Source organism: Ursus americanus, chromosome 11, assembly GCF_024610735.1.
Source record: "Ursus americanus isolate L20-20 chromosome 11, mUrsAme1.1.p, whole genome shotgun sequence".
Lineage (NCBI taxonomy): Eukaryota > Metazoa > Chordata > Mammalia > Carnivora > Ursidae > Ursus > Ursus americanus.
In genome coordinates, this window is record NC_142137.1 from 65,588,481 (window position 1) to 65,611,243 (window position 22,763).

The following is a 22,763-nucleotide window of genomic DNA, read 5'->3' on the forward strand; positions in this document are numbered from 1 at the left end:
ATGGACCACTGCCACGCTCTTCTCTCCTGCAGCATTCCCGGCAAGACGCTGTCCACCTGTCAGCCTCCCAGAGGAGCTCTGGGCATTTGCTGCATCTGCACCTCACTCTCCAGCCTGAACAAACTGCCCCCCTCCCTTTAGGAGCATTTTTTCCAGGTATGCCAAAGGGAAAGGATACTCGGAACCCTGCATGGATGGGAATGGTCAGCTTCCGCCAGCAAGCCACTCTGAGGAGCCATCGCGCGTCCCATGGAGACCACTAGACGTCTCTGGGACTCCAGCTCTGGAGGCTACTTGTACAGATTAAGAACAAGCCAACAAGATGCTGAATTACAGTGAAACCCACCCCATCTCTCTGCTCCTTGACATTTCTATACTATATATTAATGAAGTGTGTCCAATTGAAAATTCAAAACCAAATATATTCGTTAACAATCTAAAAATAGATTCTTTCCCTACATGATTTTAAAGCCTTTAGGCTCTTCTTTCACTGTTGATTATCTTGGTTTTGCTGTAACCAAGATATAAACATAAAATATAAAAACAAGAAAAATAATCTTTTAAGGTTAATAGCTTTGAACAATTAGTATAAATAATCACACTTTGATATTTTCTGCAATATTAATTTTGAAGCTGAGCATACCATTTTGCTGAGCCAGATACTCAGCTGATGAGGAATTACTTTTCATCCTCATTTCATCCAAGGAATTGAATCTGTAATACCAATCGTGTTATTTACCATCTGAGACCAATGGTCCCATAGCCATTTCGCCTCTGTCGGCACTGACTTTTTAACGGCCATGTCTGCAGGAAGCTAAGGAGTCCAGCTATGTTTTACCCTCTCACCAACAGCCTGCCCTTCCTTAAACTCCAACTATGCAAGAGATACTCAACAAGCATTTCTTAGGCACGCGAGTAGAATAGAACAATGTTTTAGAGAGTTTAAGAAACGATCTCACCCTAATGTTTCCAGCCCCAGAGCCTAGCACAGTGCCTGACCCATAGTATAGGTGTTTAATACTTAACTGTGAATGTCTAACTAGACATAGGCAGTATCCATACAGATAAGTAGTCAGGACATTTAGTCATTTCCATTTGCCCCAGCTGGGGTAACACTGTGCCAGAGACAGCAGTTGCATTCCTAGTTCCGTCTGGGGCTAGGTTGAAGCAAATGGACAAAAGTATTGATCTTGTTTATGGAGCCATGACTGAAGAAGCCCTTTCTGAGGACTAAAGCCCAGTACTCTGAAGTCAGGGGAGGCACTTTGAGGAATCATCTCCAACACCCAGAAGATAGGTGATGCCCCTTGACAATGCTGAGATGAGGGGACTTGAGGGACCATCCCTGAGTCCAGGAGAGGTAAGACACAGGCAGTTAAGCACCCTAGTGTCTGCGGGAGACAGCTGAGTCCTTATGAGTGCTAGAGGAAAGAAAGCAGTTCTCATACTTCCAAACTCGGTGATAACAGCACTTCAAGAACACTGAGATAAATGCCCTTAACAATGGCTGAAGATATGACTGAGGGCTGCCGAGACTACCCCAATCCCAAATTGAATCTACTAGAAACTTTCTCAATTCTGTGTTTTCTTTAAAAGTTTGAGGCTTCTTTTATAGTTCAATAGTTTTCATTGAAGTCATAATTACTTGGTTTTGATCCTGCTGGCAGCTAGAATACATAAAGCAATTTCTAAGACTAAAATGAGAAAAAAAAATCATTTGAGGTAACATACTATAATCCTTTTTATTTTGGAGATATAAATGTAATCACAGTCAGTAGTGCTAAAAATAATGTTTCTAAATTCCAATACACTAAAAATATATTCATGCTTAATGACTAAAGTATTATAGTTTAACTATTATTATAGAACCACTTTAATTTATTCCATATTTGGTCTCTAGATCACCCATATTTTAGCCCTATAATCCCTATTTTCTGTAGAGTAATGTAAATAATAAAGGACTGAAATCCTTAATGCATTTTTAATGCAGTAGAACCATTTCCCCTAATTGGATTAGGATTACAACTCTCAAAACACTGCTAATGTGTGAGGTACAAGTCAAATTAAAAAGAAAAAGAAGGAAAGGGATGAGGAGGGACACCTTTATTGATGAGAAATAGAGCTTATAACGTATTTTTTCCACAGGACAAAAAAGGTTGTATTATTTTCCAACTTAAAAAGTAATTTCTGAAGTAAATTATATCATTGAATTTAGACAGCTTATAAACAACTGAATCTTTAAAGCAGTTTACTACCAATACCTATAAAACTAATCAAATGCCCTTATCTTTTATCTTTGGAAGATGAGGGAATCCGACAATCTTAATTCCTCAGAAGGAATTAAAATCTGACTGGATGGGTTTTATCCTGGGAATGCAAGGATAGTTTATTTTTAGGAACTCTAACACATCATTATCAAAGATCACCTAAAATTTTTTTTTAATTTTAAATTTAAAAAATAATAAAAGAAAGATCACATAAGAAAAACTTCACTAAGTGCAGTTAATGCCAAAAGCCATTTGGTAATATCCTTCCTGTGTCCCATTAGAGAAAAAGCAGAAAGAAAGGAGGGAGGGAGGGAGGGAGGGAGGGAGGGAGGGAGGGAGGGAGGGAGGGAGGGAGGGAGGAAGGGGAGAGGGAAGAGGAAAGAAGAACTAGTGGAAGGACCCAATGCCAATATAATAAAGGCTGTTTATCTCACACCACCAGTTATCATTTAGTTGCAAAATACTAGATGAACCCAGAAGAATGTCTGCAACCACTGTAAGTACTTAACATTCTGCTATAAATTCTAATTAACCAATAAGACATGAAACAAAAAATATATACCACAATAGATAATATTTTGCATAACATAATACATAACATGTTATAGATAATGTTTTTATATTATATATGAGTGGATTAAATAAATTACAGTGATGTAATATGATCACATATCTAAAAGTACAAAGAAGTATCTATGTAAGCCCCAAAACTTCATAACAATACTCAAGAGCTGTTAATAGAAGATAAATATATAATCAATAGCTTCTGTGCATAATAGCAATAAACTGAGTAAAGGAAATGGAAAATCATTCAAAGAAAAATCCTAGAAATAGTCTTAATAACAAATGTGTAGTATTTGTGTGAAGGAAATTCAACACCTCCCTGATAAACATAAAAGAAGAGTTAAGTGAGCACATGATGTACCATGTCACTATGACAGAAAGCGGGGGAGGAGAAAAGGCAAGAGAAAGGGAGGAAAGGAAATCTAGGAAGAGGGAGGGGAGAGGAGAAAATAGAAGTCACAACTGTCATTAAATTCAAGCATCAAGGCGATGAAAGAAACATTTTTATAAATATGTAGTTAGGACCATGTGAAATTTTTCACAAAATATTTTCAGCATATTTTTTGAACTGAAAAACTGTCCACTAACCAACCAGGAAAAATATTTGCCACAAGCCTAATAAACAAAAGTTACAGACCTCTCGTAAGTCAGTAGGAAAAATACGTTACTTTTTTTAAAAAGATTTTTATTTATTTATTTATTTATTTATTTATTTATTTATTTATTTATTTGAGAGAGAGCGTGGAATAAATTTAACCAAAGAGGTGAACGATCTGTACACTGAAAACTATAAAACAATGATAAAAGAAATCGAAGACACAAATTAGGAGAAAGATATTCTGTACTCATAGACTGAAAGAATTAGTATTCTTAAAATGTCCATACTACCCAAAACAATATACAGATTCCATGCAATCCCTATCAAAATTCCAATGTCATTTTTCACATAAATAGAACACATAATCAATCCTAAAATTTGTATGGAACCACAAAACACCCCAAATAGCCAAAGCAATCTTGAGAAAGAAGAATGCTGGCGGCATCATGCCCTCTGATTTCAAAATATATTACAAGGCTATAGTAATTAAAACAGTATGGCATTATAACAAAAACAGATATACAAATTAATGGGACAGAACAAAGAGCCCAGAAATAAACCCATGAATATATGGTCAATTGATTTTTCAACAAAGGAGCCAAAAATATACAATGGGGAAAAGACAATCTCTTCAATCAGTGATGTTGGGAAAACTGGGCAGTCACATGCAGAAGAATGAACCTGGACCACTATCTTACACCATACATAAAAATTAACTCAAAATGGATTAAAATCAAATGTAAGACCTGAAACTATAAAACTTCCAGAAGAAAGAATAAAAGGCAAGCTCCTTGATATCAGTATTGGTGATGAGTTTTTTTATTTGACCCCAAAAACAAAAGCAACAAAAGCAAAAACACAAAAAACAAAAAAAAACAAAACAAAAGTGGGACTACATCAAACTAAAGAGCTACTGCACAAAAAAGGAAACCATCAACAAAATGAAAAGGCAACCTACTGAATAAGAAAAATATTTGCAAACCATATATCTGATAAGGGGTTGATATCTAAAATATATAAAGAACTCATACAATCCAATAGCAAAAAAAAAATCCAATTTTTAAAATGGGCAGAAGATCTAAAATGACATTTTTCCAAAGATATACAATGGCCAACAGGTACATGAAAAGATGCTCATTATTCATCAGGGAAATGCAACTCAAAACCACAATGAGATATCACTTCACATCTGTCAGAGTGGCTGCTATCAAAAATACAAAAAATAACAAGAGCTGGCAAGAATGTGGAGAAAAGGGAACACTTGTGCACTGTTGATAGGAATGGAAATTGGTGCAGCCGCTGTCAAAAATAGTATGGATGTTCCTCAAAAAATTAAAAACAGAACTACCATATGATCTAGCAATTCCACTTCTGGGTATTTATCCAAAGAAAACAAAAACACTAACTCAAAAAAATATATGCATTCCTATGTTCATAGCAGCATTACAGTAACCAAGACAGATATACAACCTAAGTGTCAGTCAACGGATGAGCGGATAAAGAAGAGTGGAAGATACATACACACATGCAGACACACACGTACAATATTATTCAGCCATAAAAAAGAAGGAGACCTTGCCATTTGCAACACGGATGAATGTTAAAGGCGTTATGCTAAGTGAAATAAGCCAGGCAGAAAAAGACAAACACCATATGATCTCACTTGTATGGGAAATCTAAAGAACAAAACAAAAAACCAAGCTCATGGATATAGAAAATAGACCAGAGGTTGTTGGGGGGAAAGGGGTAAAAAAATGGGTGAAAGGGGTCAAAAGGTACAAACTTCCAGTCATAAAATAAATAAGTCATGGGGATGTAATGTAGAGCATGGTAACCATAGTTAATAATACTATATTGCATATTTGTAAGTTGCCTCTATTCTCTTGAATAGATCTTAAAAGTTCTCATCACAAGAAAAAAAGTTCTGTAATTATGTATGGTGACAGATGTTAACCAGACTTACTGTGGTGATCATTTCACAATATATACAGATATAGAATCGTTATGTTGTACTCCTATGACTAATATAATGTAGCATGTCAATTATACCTTAAGAAAAAAATAAAAATAAATTTTTAAAAATATATTTAAAATAATAAGTCGGTTAAGGATACGACTCTTGATTTCGGCTCAGGTCATGACCTCAGGGTCATGGGATCGAGCCCTGGGTAGGGCTCCCTGCTAGGCATGGAACCTGCTTGGGATTCTCTCTCTTCCTCTTTCTCTGCCTCTCCCTGCCCCCTCCTTGCACACACATGCGCATTCTTTCTCTCTAAAAAAAAAAAAAAAAAAATAGGGGAAACCTGGCAGACACCACATTCACCAAGTGATCAGAGGTAATGTCACCAGTAATGGGACAAATCATCATCACGTGGGGAAAAAAAGTTCAAATTTCCGAAAACTATATCATTAGAAATCTACGAGTATGCAAAAAAGTTTTAAATCATGTGCCACTTTACCCTATTAGACTGGCAAAAATTAATTTATTTTGAAAGAAAACAATAATTTTAAATGCTGGTAAGTACGCACGCCATAAAATAGACATTCTCATACACCATTGAAAAGAATGTAATGGACACAGACTTTCCAAACAACAACTTGGAAATATCCATAGAGAGCTTTTGCCCGGTAGTTATACTTTTGCAAATTTACTCTAAGAAAATAATCACAGATATGGACAGAGATTTATGTATAGGAGTGTTAATTATGCATTATTTATAATGGTGAAAAATTGGACCCAGTCTAAACGGAGAAGGGTTAAATTTATTACGGCATGTATTGACTATATAATGAAATGTAAGTAATATAATAGAGCCGTGAAAAATCATGCTTCATGAGACTGTATAATGGATTACTGAAAATATGTTACACAATGTAGGGCACAGAATTTTGTATACAGACCAAATACACAGACACACATTCATTAGAAAGAAACACACTAAAGGGTAAACAACAGCTATTTCTGAGTAGTTGGATCATGGGTGACTTTCATTTTTTCCTCAATAGTTTTTCATATTTTCTAAATTTCCCAAAATAAATACACGTTACATTGAAAACACCATCGTGAGTTAATGACTAATCAGCAGTTACTCTGTGCCAAGCCCTATGCAAAGTATCTAATAAGAATTAGGTCATTTAATTATTTCAATAACCTGGGAGCTAGATAATGAGTGTTATTATTCTCATTTTACCAATTAAAAATCTAAGGCCCAGGGAGGGTTAGTAACTTACCTGAGGTCACACAGTAAGTGGTACAGCCAGTAAGTTGTCAGTGAAGTGGGTAAACTCAAGCCCTATGATTGCAAAGCCTGCACGCTTAACCATCAGTCGTATCTGCGATTATCAAACATTCTGGTCTTGGACCCCTTTACACTTTTAAAAACTACTGAAACCCCCAAAGGGATTTCATTTATGTGGATTATTGCTATTGATATGTCTACTAATATTTGCCATTCATAATGTTTAAAGCTGAGAAGTGTTTAATTCATCTAAAAATAGCAATGAGGACAATCACTAGTTAGGGCGTCGTGCTAGACGCTAAGGCTACAAAGGAGAGAGGAAAACAATCTCTTACTCAATTCTTAGTGTTACACACAGTACCTCCCACATGATAGGTGCTCCATAAATGCGATGACAGGTGGAGAGATGGACATAGGGCCGGATGGATGGAGAAATGGCCTCATAACTGTCCTTAGGTAGCTCAGAGTCTATTAAAGGAGACAGACATGCAAAGAATCACAAGCCTCATAGATAGTGCTCGCACTGAGGTGTCCACAAAATGTGATTTTCACCAATTGCCCATGAACACCGTCACCCTGAAGACCCTGAGGGAAAGCAAGTGGAGGAAGCAGAAGAAGGTGGGCTCACTTCCAGGGGGAGAAGGAGTCCTGGCAGGAGCCAGGCCATGCTTGGAAGCCTAGGACTAGCAAGATACGCAGGTACATGGATCATGGGGAGGGTCCGGTTGCTAGACCCGGGCGTGGTGTCATGGTTTGGTTACAAGACTAGGGAAGAGGCCTCGTTACTAGAACTTGGCAGAAGATTAAAGAATAATGAGCAGTAAATTCAACCTGATCTGATGGTGAGTTTTCTGAATGTCTGAACCGAGCTCCTAATAACCCCACAGCATGGTTTCCATAGCCAGGGACAGGGCTCAGCCCACAGGGGAAGGCCCTGTGGCCACAGCAGTGGGGGACAAAGGCTGGTGGAACAGGGACCTGAGTGAGGTTTTCTTCTCCCTCTGGGTAGCTCTCCTAACATTAAACCACTTTTGGCATTAATGTTTAACCACTATTAATATTAAGCAATATTCAATGAAACCCAGTTGCATGCACAGCCCAGGGCCCGGCACACAGCTGACTCTCTACATCATTCTCCATCATTCATTCCTATCACAGCGCTTTCCAGACTCTGTAGACATACGCTAAAACATCTATCGTACTTCAAATTCCAAAAGGACCCAAGGCTGTAAATATTCTTGGAGTTGGGGTATAAATAGGATGAGAAAATTTGTGGTGCTATGTGGGAAGAAGCAACATAATATTCTCAGCCTAAAAATAGTTGGATTTGTTGTGACCATGTTTTTGTTTTGTTTTGCTTTACAAAAAAGGAAAATCAGTTCTCTGGCATGTCTAGGTATGGGAAAGGATTTGCAAACTGTAAATAAAATCCAATGTGCTCAAACACTTACCTGTCTAGCACTCTTCACACCAACCTTCCCAAGGACCTCACCTAGAAACTAGAGCAGCTCAAGGGTCCATGAATGGGGTACATTAAATTAACTTATTTGGAACCACAGCCCAAAGCAGAAGCTCTCCAGCCCACCGAGGCAGGGGAAGAAAAAGTCTGGAACCATCTGAACTCCATAAATAACTCATGGAGTTTTGCTCCCATGTGTGTGGATTGACAGTGGTGTTGTGCTGCTACATTCCAGAACCTTCTCTGGTTTGCCCTGCCAGGAGAAGCACACAAGATGTTTATTTAATGGATTCACTAGGACGGTATTAGGAGTTGTGTTTTCAATGCTTGTAATACAGAAAATCAGTCAAAACTATGACAAATAAACTAAGGCAAGGAAAAACAACTGCCCCGGGCCAATCTGGCTTCTCAGATCCGAGGGCTTTATTGAATTCCATCAGGATTCCTACCAAACACAAAATACATACTATTAAAAATTTCTGAAGAGAGAGATTAAGGCCCCGTTGATTGGCAACAAGGCAACAGCGATCCAAAAATGCCCCCAAGTAACACAGGTGTGGGCAAAGCATCTTAACTTCATACCTGAGCTCTGTTTCTTTATAAAGAAAGTCAATTCCCAGGCTATGTCTCAGCGAGAATTGCCACAAGCTAAAAGGTCCCTCTGCTTCCCTCGTACTCTTCAGGTCCCAAATCTCACCCTCTTAAGACCTTAAGAGAGAATTTGGGATCCATGGTGGCAGGGAGGGAAGGCAGAAGACAAGAGGGAATTCTTTTCTATGCAAACTTGAAAATCAAAGAGATTTTTCTCCTTTTGGGTGACCTTTGTCAGTTCTCTTTCCCAAGATAAATTTCATCTCTGCTAATCTCATAAACTAATATCAAAATTAAATATGGCATACTGCTTCATATAACATTTCTGTCTATGTGGCAACTTTCAAGACTGTATGTTTACCTAAGGAACTCTCACTGGGAGTTTCACGTTGAACCAGATCTAACAGCCCAAGAAAAGGGGATTACTGCTGTTTACATATGACTTAATCACACTTACAGACTGCCTATCCTTTAAGTATAACTCACTTTAGGCAGATGGGTGTCTAATAAGCCATCAGCTTCAAGATCCAAGTAAGATGCTCTCCATGAACTAAAGCTGTGGCGCAGTAAATAATACCTCAGAGAGAGGACGCATCTCCAAAGGGCCCCATTTATGCAAGTGGGAGCATAATTTAGACACTAGAAACATTTGGCTCAAAATAAAGGAGAAAATGGGCTTGCAAAATAGGCTTGATTCAGGTCTGCCTCCCATCTTGGGCATGCTGTATCAGACCTAACTGCAATTGTGGGATACTTGAGGAAAACGTTCCCTGAAAGGCACAGAAAACCACCATAGCTTAGAAAGGATTTAAGTGTTTTCCTTTGTATAGAACCCTCTGGCTTATATACAAAATTTGTAATAGTGAAACCAACTCTTGGAGCACTGAATTTTGGAATGGAGGTGGGGAAGTAAGACAAAGCAGCCTATCCAAGTATCAAGAAAAATCCAGCAAAAAAACAAAAACAAAACAAACAAACAAAAAACCCAGAATTAAAAGGGGGTAGAAGGAAGCAAAACTTTAGAGACAGTAAAATGATCAGTGGTCATCAGGGATCCTGAGAAAGGGAGAGCCAAATGGACAGAGCACAGATGAAACGTGTGACATTGTACTTCTGTCAAAGCCCACAGAATTGGACAACACCAAGAGGGAACCCGAATTAAACTATGAATTTTAGATAATAAAAATGTATCCATATTGGTTCATCAATTATAACAATGTACCACACTAATGCAAGATAGTAATGGGCAATACTGTGGGGGTGAGGTGTATGGGAACTCAGTGCTTTCTACTCAATTTTTCTGTAAGCCAAAAACTGCCCTAAAAATAAAGGGAAAGGGTGCCTGGGTGGTTCAGTCATTAAAGCATCTGCCTTTGGCTCAGGTCATGATCCTAGGGTCCTGGGATAGAGTCCCACGTCCAGCTCCCTGCTCAGCGGCCAGCCTGCTTCTCCCTCTCCCCCTGCTACTCCTCCTGCCTCCGCCTGTTTGTGTTCTCTCTCTCTCTCTTAAATAAAATAATAAAATCTTTTTTAAAAATAAAATAAAAATGAAAATAAAGGGAAGACAGAAGTCAATGTAAGTTAGGAGACTAAGAAAGAATCCAAATAGGAAAGAAAACCCATTGCAAAGCACTGTTATTGGGGTATTAAATGTCAATGCAAGGCATAAAGCTTAGCAGCTGGGCACCCCATGGATTATATTTAACTTTGTCCAGGCTGGTGCACTGCCTCAGGGATATGTATTTTCAGCATCAGGAGCAGGGATGTTTTGCCAGGTACCTTTAATAGGGCAATAATAAGTATCAGTGAATACACCTCAGAATAAAAAAAGAAAAACTTGCCTCCCTAAGATATTCGGAGGAGATGCAGACTTAATGTCTACTTCATTTGGCTCCAACATCAATATTTATATTAAGCAACAGAAACAAAATAAGGAAAACACCTGTTGACTGCTGAAGTTGAAGACCAAATTTTGCCACATTCCCCAAACTTAAAGGCCAGCAATTGAAATAGCTGGCACTTCCCTATGTTTTCTGATTTTTCTTACACTCTGTATAGGCTAGGCCATCATCATCATCGATACATACTTGGGCATAAATGACCGAATTTTGTTAGGCGTTCTTAGAAAATCTAAATTAAATATATGGCTTAAGCCACTATTTCCTTTATTTTGACTTAATTTTTCTCTTAAATTTACTGAATATATAGTAAAACCTAGATAGCAAGTTTCTTCTGTTTATTAACAGTGATGGCTAACAATTTTTTAAGTTTTTTTGAGCACAGTTGACAGAGTGTTACATTAGTTTCAGGTGTACAACATAGTGATTCAACAAGTCTATACATTATGCTCTGCTCCCAGCAAGTGTAGCTCCCATCTGTCACCATACAAGCTATTACAGTAGTGTTGACCGTTTTCTCTATGCTGTGCGTTTATTCCCTTAATGTATTCATTCCGTAACTGGAAGCCTGTATCTCCTACCCCCTTCACCCATTTTGCCCATCCTCACGCCCTCCTCCCCCTCTAACAACCAACAGTTTGTTCTCTGTATTTATAGGCCTGATTCTGCCTTTTGTTTGTGTATTCACTGTGTTGTTTTTTTTTTTAGATTCCACACATGAGTGAAATCCTATGGTATTTGTCTTTCTCTGTCTGACTTACCTCACTTAGCGTAATGCTCTCCAGGTTCATCTGTGTTGTCACAAATGGAACAATCTCGTCTTTTTTATGGCTAAATAATATTCCATCGTGTATTTATATACATCTTCCTATCCATTTGTCTGTTAATGGACACTTAGCTCAACACCAAAATAATAAGTAATCCAATTAAAAATGAGCAGAGGATCTGACAGAGATTTTTCTAAGGACGACATACGGACGGCCAATAGACACATGAAAAGATGCTCAACATCACAAATCATCAGAGAAATGCAAATCAAAACCACAGTGAGCCACCACGTTACACATGTCAGAATGGCTAAATTCGAGAAGACAAGAAATAGCAAGCATTGAAAGGATATGGAGAAAAAGGAACTCTTGTACACTGTTGATAGGAACGTAAATTGGTGCAGCCACTGTGGAAAACAATATGGAACTTCCTCAAAAATTAAAAATAGAAATATCATTTGATCCAGTAATTCCACTACTGGGTATCTAACCAAAGGAAACAGAAACACTAATTCAAAAGATATGTGCACCCCTCTGTCCATTGCAGCATTATTTACAATAGCTAAGAAACAGAATCAACCCAAGTGTCCATCGATAGCTAACATTTGTCAACAGTTATAGCTAACACTGTTCTAAACAAGAGAAACAGGTAGCCAGTTAATTCTTTAAATGAGTAATTCCTATTTTATTCTCATTGCAGGAGGAATCTCAAAAGAATGGGAGGCATTATTTTTTTCCTTCCTCATTCCACTCTACCTGGACATGGGGGAGAGGGAGCACAGTGGCGGGGGCTTGAACATCCCTCCTGTGTGAGGGACAAAGAAACAGAAGTCCACCAGGGTCCTGAAACTGAGCCCCCTAACTCCCAGGCTTTCATTTGCACATATAGTCCTAAGAGGAGAGTTTCTCCAGCTGAAGTTGCTGGAGGCAGTGGTGGTTCTACCCAGGGGAGCAGGGGAGGGTCTAGGTAAGGTGAAAATGGGGATGATTGAGGAGGTGACTTTCATAAGGGGCCAGGGCCTGTGCACAACTCTAATGGGGCTGGATGTAGGTCCTGGAGAGAGATGGATGCCTGAAGAGCTGGGGTAAGATCTCTACGCTCCTCTGACCATAAAGAGAACAGAACTGCCATCCTGGGCCAAGATATCTCATTGGCAAAGTTAAGTGGAAGACTTTTAGATAGATCTCCTCTCTGTTCTCTGCAACCTTGTATGGTAGAACTTTTATATGGTGTTCTAATGGCAGAAGGCAACCAGTGCCCCACTGCCCCGGCCATACTAGCTCACACGAGCCAACTGTTCAACCTTCAGGAATTTTGTGAGCCAATCGTTTTGTTTTGTTTTTTGTTGTTTTAGATTTTATTTACTTATTTGAGAGAAAGAGAGAGACAGAAGGAGTGGGGGGAGGGGCAAATGGTGAGAGAGAAGCAGACTTCCCGCTGAGCAGGGAGCCCGATGTGGGACCCGATCCCAGAACTCCAGGATCATGACCTGAGCCAAAGGCAGACACTTAACTGACTGAGCCACCCAGGTGCCGCAGTGAGCCAATTGTTAAACACAGTCATTATTAAAAATTAAATTATGTAAATTTACAATTAAATAAATTATATTACTTATAAAAAACAATAAATACACAAAACTCCTCACTTCCTATGTATTTGACTACATTTTACCATAATCAATGCCCTCGATGGCCTCTCTCTTCATGATACCAGAATGGCCGATACATCAATATCAGCAGCCACTACACATTTCTTGCCAACCCCACGCATGCTGATGGCACGTGGATCAGCCTGGATGGGAGTATTTATACCACGGAAATTGGCAGACCCTACAGATCAGGGCTCGATGGACTGTTCTAGACCAGGAGTCAGCAAACTATGGCACACGGCCAGCTATAGCTCACCACCCATTTTTATAAAGTTGTATTTGAACACAAGCATGCCCATTCATTTACGCCCTATCTAGCAGTGAAAGCTTTTGCTGCTTCCTTTCTACAACGGTGGAGTAGTTAAAACAGGGACTGTATGACCTGCAAAGCCTAAAATATTTATTACCTGTTCCTTTACAGAAAAATTTTGTTGACTCCAGATCTGCACGTAAGAAAGTGGTGGGAATTGTGGTGGTCCTGTCACAGTATGTACGGATACCGGATCATTCGTTATATTGAACATCTGAAACTAATATGATGCCCTATGCCCATCATATCTCAATTTTTTTTAAAAGTGATGCAGAAAATGTTAATAATGCAGATTAAACTTAAAAATGTGTTGTGTCCATGGTCTGTAGTTGTGTGTGAGTAGCATAAAAAATTAAAGAAATATTCTTCCAATATTCAGAACGATTATCCAGTTCAGTAAAGAAGATACATCTAGTGACATTACAAACTAGTGAACTTCTGAAACACGTCTTCATTTTTTACTTTCCTATAACCCATTAATGAAATAAAAATATCAACGAGCATCGATGTCAAAAATATACTCAGAGCCCCAGTTCTAAACATCTAGCAACAGGCATAGCACTGAACCCTCTCATTGCATTGCACGCTATTTTGGTAAATGCCATGCTTTTCTGCTGAATCTGTTTGGTATTTAAAAAAAAAAAAAAAAAGGAACCTCTCCTGTATCTTGTATTCAAGTGTCGTGGAGCAGATTCATAACCTGCCATATATATTTTGTCATTTAACAATATGATGATTCTGGTATTAATCCCATTCAGCAGGTGAAATAATAGAGATAAAAGGTTAAGAAACACCAGACAATGTTGAAGCTACAATTTGAACCTAGATTTACTGAAAACCTGAGTACATTTGCTTGGAAATTATAATTTTAGTAGCTATTATTTGAGAGAATACACTATAATGTTTAAAAAAAAAATCAACTGTTGGGGTGCCAGGTGGCTCAGTCAGTTAAGCATCCCACTCCTGATTTCAGGGTCATGAGATCGAGCTCCACATCGGGCTCCTCACTGGGCCTAGAGCCTGCTTGGGATTCTCTCTCTCCCTCTGCCCCTTCCCCCCAACTCTCTCCTTCTCTGAAAGAAAGAGTGTTAAAAAAAAAATCAACTGTGAACTCAGTCATACTTTAATGTAAATTTATGTTATTAATTACGACGACAATATACATTTGAGAAAGTTATATGTGAAACACTTCTTCATTCTATAGGCAGCGCTTGGTATGGATTCATAAACCCCTTGTGATAATTTAGCACTGGCCTCAGAGCTCTGCAGCCAAAGGCTGGAAACTTTGAAAACGGTTCCTGTAGCTTATCTTTAAGATCCTTCTTGCTGCCAGACCAGAATTCCCACCATATACTTGAGCCCAGACTTTGCCCCCTTCCCCGGGAACTGTTGTTCACTGTCCTTCTGGAACACAAGGAACACAACTTCATCAGATTTCCCACCCAGCCTGGACTGCATGGTCTGGCCCCATGTGCTGTCTTTCCACCACTCTGGTCTTCCATGCTTCGGGGGCCTTCCAGGATGGCAACAGTGTTGGGGTGGTTGCTTACAAAGGCTCCGTGGTGACGGAGAGCAGACAGACAAATAGACTGAGATCATTGAGAGCAAGTTAGAGTGACAAGAATGCAGGATTTTGGAAAGGAGAAGTTAAGAGTCCCTGGGAACAGTTTTAAGCTGGTAAATTACACAATCTGACTCATGTTTTGTTGATTTTTTTTTAAATGATGTCACATCTGTAAAAGATTGAATCCCACCACATCCTAACCTTCCCCTTCTGCCCAGAGAAAAGGAGGCAGGGTCCAGCACAGCTGGTGGTTTTCCCTGGGCCAAGACCAGGCTGGAGACCTGGGAGAAAGGCCAACACTAGAGACAAGAGAGCAGAGGGACTGGAAGCTTCTACCCAAGAAGCCAAAGGTCACAAACCACAAGAGGCCCCAGCCAACGTGCAGCCCCGAGCCCCGCAGCCCAGGCTCAGAAGGGCGAGGACAGCAGTGGGGTGTACCTGGAGCTCTGGGGACCCTTGGCTAAGCAAGGTGCTGTTGTCAGCAGTTCACCTTGGTGCGCTGCCCAACAGCAGGGGGGCACGGAGTGTAAACAGATGTTCTACACAGCAATGAGAATTACATTTCACAGAAATCAAATTCTTAGTTTTTCTCTTTTACTTCCTTGGGTCATTAATAGTTGTGGTTTTGATAACAACAGGCTAAAAAGAAACATACAATGAACTTGGTAATGCTTTAAAAGTCATCAATTATTTAATCCAAGAAGGTGAATAATCTAGACGAAAGCATGGAGGGGAAACTGCATTATTCTTTGTATCTGGAGTGTGTGTGACACCAAACTCCTGCCAGGGATAGAGCCCAGCACAAGGCTCAAATTCCCCCATGCGATAGCGAGGTTCAGCTGTGTGTGGGTTTACTGCAGACAGGTTGGGAGGGCAGAGGACCCCCCCCCCCAACCACCCAGCACCACCATCCAGGGAAAACAGAAGAAATAAGGAAGAAAGGCCATGATTCTGGGTTGCCATCTTTGATGAGAAGAAACTTCCTGGTTTTTTTTTGCCCTTGAAATGAACACATACCCTACCAGAAACAAATCTCTGCAAGGTGCTCTACCCTTCCCAGCCATAGTTTGCTTGCCAATTCCCTACTTGGCCATTTATAATCTCACACCCACTGCTATCGTTATACTAACAGCAATTTCAAAAGAGTAGCAGTGCTCACCTTATTGCCAAATCCACTGGCTCCTTTTAAGTTCTTTTTCTCCTTAGTTTCCATAACACTAGACTGCCTATCCTTGTAACCAGGCCTCTGTCAAAAGAAAAAAGGAAAATGATTTGATGTCTACAATATGCAGATTGAAGGAGAGGCAGGAGGCCAAGACAACATTAGTATTTCAAGTGTATGCGTCTGAAACGTGTTGCCAAAACAGAGAGTGGGAAGCTGGGAGGGGAACAACGTGGTTGGGGGGAGAGGCGTTCAGCAAGCTCTTGGAGACACAGAAACCCCAATCTATCTACACAAAAAGAGTCGCTTAAGTCCTGCAAAACAGTGCAGCCATGTAAAGAAAAAGAGGGGCTGCTGGCAATTCTGCTTCCTGCCCTGCTTCCCAGTCCGGGCCACTGACAAATTTTTCCAAAACCTGCTTATTTTCTCCTGTTCAAAACTGGTTCCCTGTTGATTCAACTCTGAGGGCCTGTGCCTGGCTTCCATGCCCCGTGGAAAACTCTACTTTTCCCATGTGGTTCCGCACCACAGTGAGACAGCGCACACCCCCCTGGGGCAGGGCCATTTCCCTCACCTTGATGGGTGCCCCGGCCCTGCTGGCCAGGAGAGGACTCTGCTCCAGCCAGTCTCCTTCCCTTCATCCCCTTCTCCCTCATCCTCCCGCGCCCTCCCCTGCACCTTCATCCCCTTCCTCTTCCTTGGGATCAGCCCATAACAGATTCCTCCAAGACCGACTTCTCTTTACGCCTCCCTTCCTCCGAGCGCACCCTTCTCCAAGCCACGTTGGCAGGAGGGCTGTCTTTCAGCACGTTCATGAATCTCTGCCATGTCCCATGATAGAGCAGGTATGGAATACATTTTTGATTGACTCATTGACTAATTGCCTACTATGTGAAACTCTGCCTCAGTAAAACAAAAGAACTGATCCTTTGCGGTATCCAAGGAGTTTCTGTTCGCAGAAATGAAATAATTCATCATCTATTCTTTTCTTATTGTGGTAAGAGACACATAATGTAAAATTTACCATTCAGACCGTTTTTAAGTATATAGTTCAATGGCGTTCAGTACATTCCACATTACTGGGCACCCATCCGCACCAACCATCTGCAGAACTTTCTCTGTCCCCGTGAAACACTAATTCCACACTCCCTTCCCCCCTCACACACACACACCCCTGGCAACCACACTCTACTCTCTGTCTCTACGCATTTGACTAATCAAGGCACCTCCCGGAAGTGGGGTCACTCACTTTCTGTCCTCTGGTGACTGGTTTGTTTCGTGCAGCACAGCATCGTCAGGATGACTGCGTATTCTTTTAGTGATTACAGACTCTAAAAATCCATTCGCTTCTAAATATTTGACAACTGGAACGGGAATAACACTGACCACATGGAAAGAAACCAAGACCCACCATTTGCCAGCCACCAAGGAGCCATATTCCAGCCCTGCCTTCCCCAAACCAGAACTCGTACGCAGCTTCTCAAAAGCACAGTTGCTTCGGAACATAAGGAATACCGTGTCCAAAACAACGTGGTGAGGAAACAGCTCTGCACCCGGTGTGGGGGGACGGCTTCAATGTCTTATTTAACCTTCACAACTCAAGGAGTCACTGCTTCATCTCTGTTTTACAGATCAAGAAACCAAAACTTGAAGAGACAAGTAATTTTCCCAAATCACAACCAGGAAATACAAGAACGGAGACTCACACACTCAGACTGATGTCCGTTTGACCCCAGATGCCTTGTCCCCAAACACCCATCACCCACCCCCCACCCCCACTGCCCAGACCCCCATCCAACGTAGAGGGAAGTAAGGAAATCAACTAGACACACCTAGGACCTGAGAGAAAGAGTTTGTAAGGTTTAAATGAAGAAAAGCACGCAGAGAAGGTGACTTTAAAACAGCCTGAGTATATAAATTGTGATCAGACTATTAAAGTCTCTTTTAAAGAGGAAGAATAAATGGGCTTCAAGGGTAATAGGAGGAATCTCATTATCAGATGGGTTTTCATAAAGGTTGTGAGTTCCCTTCCCCGGGAGACTTGCAGGAGGAGGAGAGGCTCGAACCTGCCTAGATCAGGCCTGCCTGGAGGCAAAGAGGTGACCCGGGGGGTCTTGAGGGACTCCCCCAGCACTAGAAGTCCCTAAGGTGATACTTGTAAAGCTTTTGAGTTCCTAAAAGAAAGGCTGTCTAGAAACACTAGGTAAGCGTCATAAATATGCATGTGTATCTTATCCCCTGTCATCAGCCGCATCCTGCTGGGTGGGGTGCATGTCTAACACTCTCCAAATTTAAGGGGCAATGTCCCCTTTGATTACAGGGCATTCTGCAGTGAACTAACTTTCAAACTAACTCCAACCTGCTTTCAAGCAGCATCTTTTACATTCAGGCCGAGCAGTGAGTTTGCCTTGAAGTGAATATTTCACTGAACAGGGAAGATGCTAGCTTTTCATTTTAATGTCCTTACAGCTCTTTCTGTATGCATTGCCTCAGAGGCTGAGTTTGTCAAGATATGTAAACAGCAAAATCCAATGTGCTTTGCTCGGGATGACCCAGTCTACTGAGGCAGATTAAGTCTAGTGGAAGGTGACTCCCAAGGCATCTTACGTTCAGAATTACTTTAAAAGGAAAAATGAAACTGAGCGCGCACCCTTTCCAGGTGACAGGAGCCATCGAAACACTACAGACGTTCTTAGGGATAAACCTGTGGTCAGATCTAAGATTTTTCTAGAGCAGACATAATCACTTTTGATCTTCGTTCATTCTGCCAAATTCTTTAAGCCCCTAGAGCCCATATTCAATTTCCACTCTTCTTGTGGTTGTAAAAGGGACCCAAGTAAGGTCTGCATCCTTCCATCAAGAATTAGTTTGTGAAGGGGCTGGTTGGCCACTGCCAGTATATCCACCTCCCCCTCTGGGTTCTCCACCTCCCCAAACCTCCCCATCTGTCGTAAAATCCTCAGTGCGCAGTGTTTCGAAGCTGCCTGCATTCTATGGCTTCTGATAGAACTTCATTTTAAGGATTATCCAGATTTTCATTGTCTAAAAATATTATTTCCTATGTGGTAATTACATAAATGTCTGCATGGATTCAGACTGGTATTTGCTAATCTTTGTACAAAATAGAATTAGCTCCAAAGCATTGGTATGTGCGGAGAGGGGGGCGGGGAGGGAGGGAACAATGGAGCCATTTCTGTGCATATTGAAATGTGGAAATTCTGTCTTCTACAAACGTGGTTATACCTAATTCCCAAGATTACTGCCTTCCTAGCATTTGCAGAGCAACAGATGTCAATGACGGACCTCTCACCCTACGGAGACTGTAGTCTTTCTTACTATACATTCAACATATTGACAAAAGCTGTAGGAGGTTTTTGAGCTTTCGGCATATTTCTATTAAGAGGAGTCAGAACAGGGGCATCTGGGTGGCTCAGTCTGTTGAGCGTCTGACTTCAGTTCAGTTCATGATCTCACGGTCCTGGGATTGAGCCCTGCATCAGGCTCCCCATTCAGCAGGGAGTCTGCTTGTCCCTCTCCTTCTGCCCGTCCCCCCGCTCGTGTGCACACATGCGCACTCTCTCTCTCTCTCTCAAATAAATATCTTTTTAAAAAAAAAGAGGAGTCAGAACACATATATACACACAGCCACCAAAATAATCAGTCAATCCAGTTATTCCAGCTACTTTTCCATCACTGAGGGACAGGATAGCACCAGGAGAACCTCCTTAATGGTGTGGCAAAACACAGTGGTCACGCAGGTGGATGAAAGACCAGGATAGCCAAGCCAAGACCCAGGCATTCTGCTCCAGAGACATACCCTGTGTCTCTCCCCAGCAAGACATCAAGATATTTACATTCATGTAACACCAAGCCATTCAATGGCTATCATTAAAGCAGCCAGATAAAAATAAGCTCCCGGAAATTTATCCCAAAGCCACGCCAAAGCCAAACTTAAAATCCACAGCTATTATTCACTGAAGGGATGGAACATTGGCCTCCTGGTGCTGGTGGACTTCTAAACTTCCAAATTTGACGTCGTCTGCTCTATCGTAGCACCATGAGTGAGTCATGACCATGCCTATGCAAGAGATGGCAATAGGGACAAGACGAGGTGCACAAACTTGGAGATAGCATCACCTCTTACTGTTGAACTATAAAATTACTATCTATAAACCAAAGAGACATGCAAAGCCTCCTAAAATTAGAGAAAGAAAGACCCATGGTTTGTATGACATGATAGTCACCTGGCTGATTAGGTTAAATATCTAAAGAAAAAATATATTAGTCAGGAGGGATGGACAATCTTGGAAACATGGAAAGAACTGCCTATAGGTGTGACTGACAAGGGTGGGCCGCCAGGCCCTGGGGCACAATATCTTCCCTGAGAAAGATAACCAGAGCTGGTTCTCAGAGTCTGATGCCAGTAAGCATTCAAGTCCTTTCACCTGGGCCCTTGTTAGAAGTCCATGCTCACCGTCAGTCTTGCAACTATAATGTGCCTTCACAGGCACATTTCAAATACAACAAATCAGGATTCTGGTCTACACATCAGCCTTTTTGAGTTTAGTTAATGTGAGTCCATCCCCATGAGACAGATCCAATGAAAACCATCTTCTTCCATTTCCAGTCTTCACCCATTTTTCAAAACAATGAACTCACACTATTGACAAAAGTAGGTTGACATATAACACATCATCAATTATTGTATATGAATCACCGTGTTATCACCACAGGGTGCTAACACTAAGAAGAACATTCCATTTGGGAGAGAAATGTCAATAAGTGAATTTCCCATCTTGTAAAATTTGAGGGCAGGCAGTTTGAGGGCAGAGGCTGGGTTTTTACATTTTCTGTATTTATACTTTATGTTTATTTTGTCCTCCACAAGGTCTGGCCCAGGTCTGGGTATGAGGTCACAAATAGGTGTTTGATTATCAAGTGAGCGAAGGACACAGTGCAGCTGACTGCGACTACATGACATAGAAGTAAGCCAAAGAGCCCTGGCCCAGGGAAACGGGAAGACAAGGCCTCCCACTCCAGCCGCTCCAGAGGGAGAGTCCTGACCTCTAAACAGAACCCAGTCCCTTCCCTTCCCCAGAGTGTAGACAAGCAAACAGGTCACTTTCGGGATTTCTTTCCACCACATCCTCTTTGACCCCCAGCAAAGTATGGGAAGGAGGAGGGAACCCTTGGGGAGCATGAGTCTGACCGTGAGCTCCCCGTGCGTTCATCCTGGACGCCTCCTGAGGTCACTGCTGATATGTGGCCGTCTCTGTGTTTAGATGTGATTGCAAGCAGCCACAGTGAGAAAGCGTTGTTAGGTCTCTCTCCCTGCTCACTGGGCGAGAAAAGATTTTTCATTTCATACATCATTTACAACTTGCTGCTGTGATTCTAAAAAACCAGTGGGCTTTATCGAGTTAATGAGCAAGAAAAACATATTTGGTGAGCGTGTTAATTTTTTGAATGTTCTGCAGAGCCCAGGACATTAAGCAACATGCACAGGGCAGCTGGGCACACCAGGGAGCCCCTCCTCCCCCCAGATTCATTCTACCCAACGATGGGGGCACCTGGCTAGTCACTAATAAGTCAGCAAATGCATCTTAATAGAAATTGAACAGCAAACACGTCATTGGCTTTGCTCTCTCTGCATTGTGTCTACTCAGGAACATTTGGGACTCTGGGCAAAAATCACCATTGGCCTGACTGAGTTTCTCTTCCACATACTGGTCTTCACAGCAAGAGAGAGGAGCAAGCAGGGCAGCTTTGAGGATGAGTCAGGTCAAAAGGGGGTAGAAAGCATATCGAATCTCAGTGCTCGGCATTTTCCAAGTGATACAAGACCATCTATCTCAAGAACGATGTGGTAATGAAGGTGAAAGCCTAGACACTGGGACGGAAGGGCTCTGTCCGAGGACCAAAGTAAGACCGAAATAAGTCGTAATTTATGACAGGATCCTTTCAGAGTTCTTATTCTTATCTATCAAAATCTCTGATACTCCAAGCTGGTTGAACACATCTCAGCATTAATCTGCCCATGAAATGACTGAACCAACAGCATCACGTTCGTAGCATCTTCCTTTCTGTCTTTGAGTTTCATTTTAAGGGAGACATTTGAGATTGACCTCAGTAAGTTCATGTGTTAGCAAAACTTGCACCCAAAACTGGAAAGGCATGTATGTACTTTTCTCACTTCTCTTCCACACATGGATGACGAGTAGATGTATGTTTTATTAGGGATGGGGAAATGTTCGAGCACTATTAAGTGTAAACACAAAATATTTTGTCGGGGCTTAGAATGTCCTCCACTCTACACAAAACCAACAATGGGTAGGGACAACATTTTAATATATTACACAACTCATTTAAAGAGAGCCAATTTCTGGACCCCCACCCATCATAAAGATTGCCAGCCATGAACACACACACACACACACACACACACACACACACACACACACACACAATTCAAAACTCCCAGAGAGCAGTAGATCACTTAGGTGAAGCAAATGGCACAGGAGACAGAAACTGGTTGTTTTCTAGATAAGAAAAAATGCAAAACAGTCTATTTCAGAAAAGATACAAAATAAGGATCACTATTTTAGGGAGGAACATAATTGTGCTTTGTTGGAGAATATGAATCCAGGAAACACTTCCGTACTCTGATAGTTAATGGTATTTTGTACTCGTTCCCA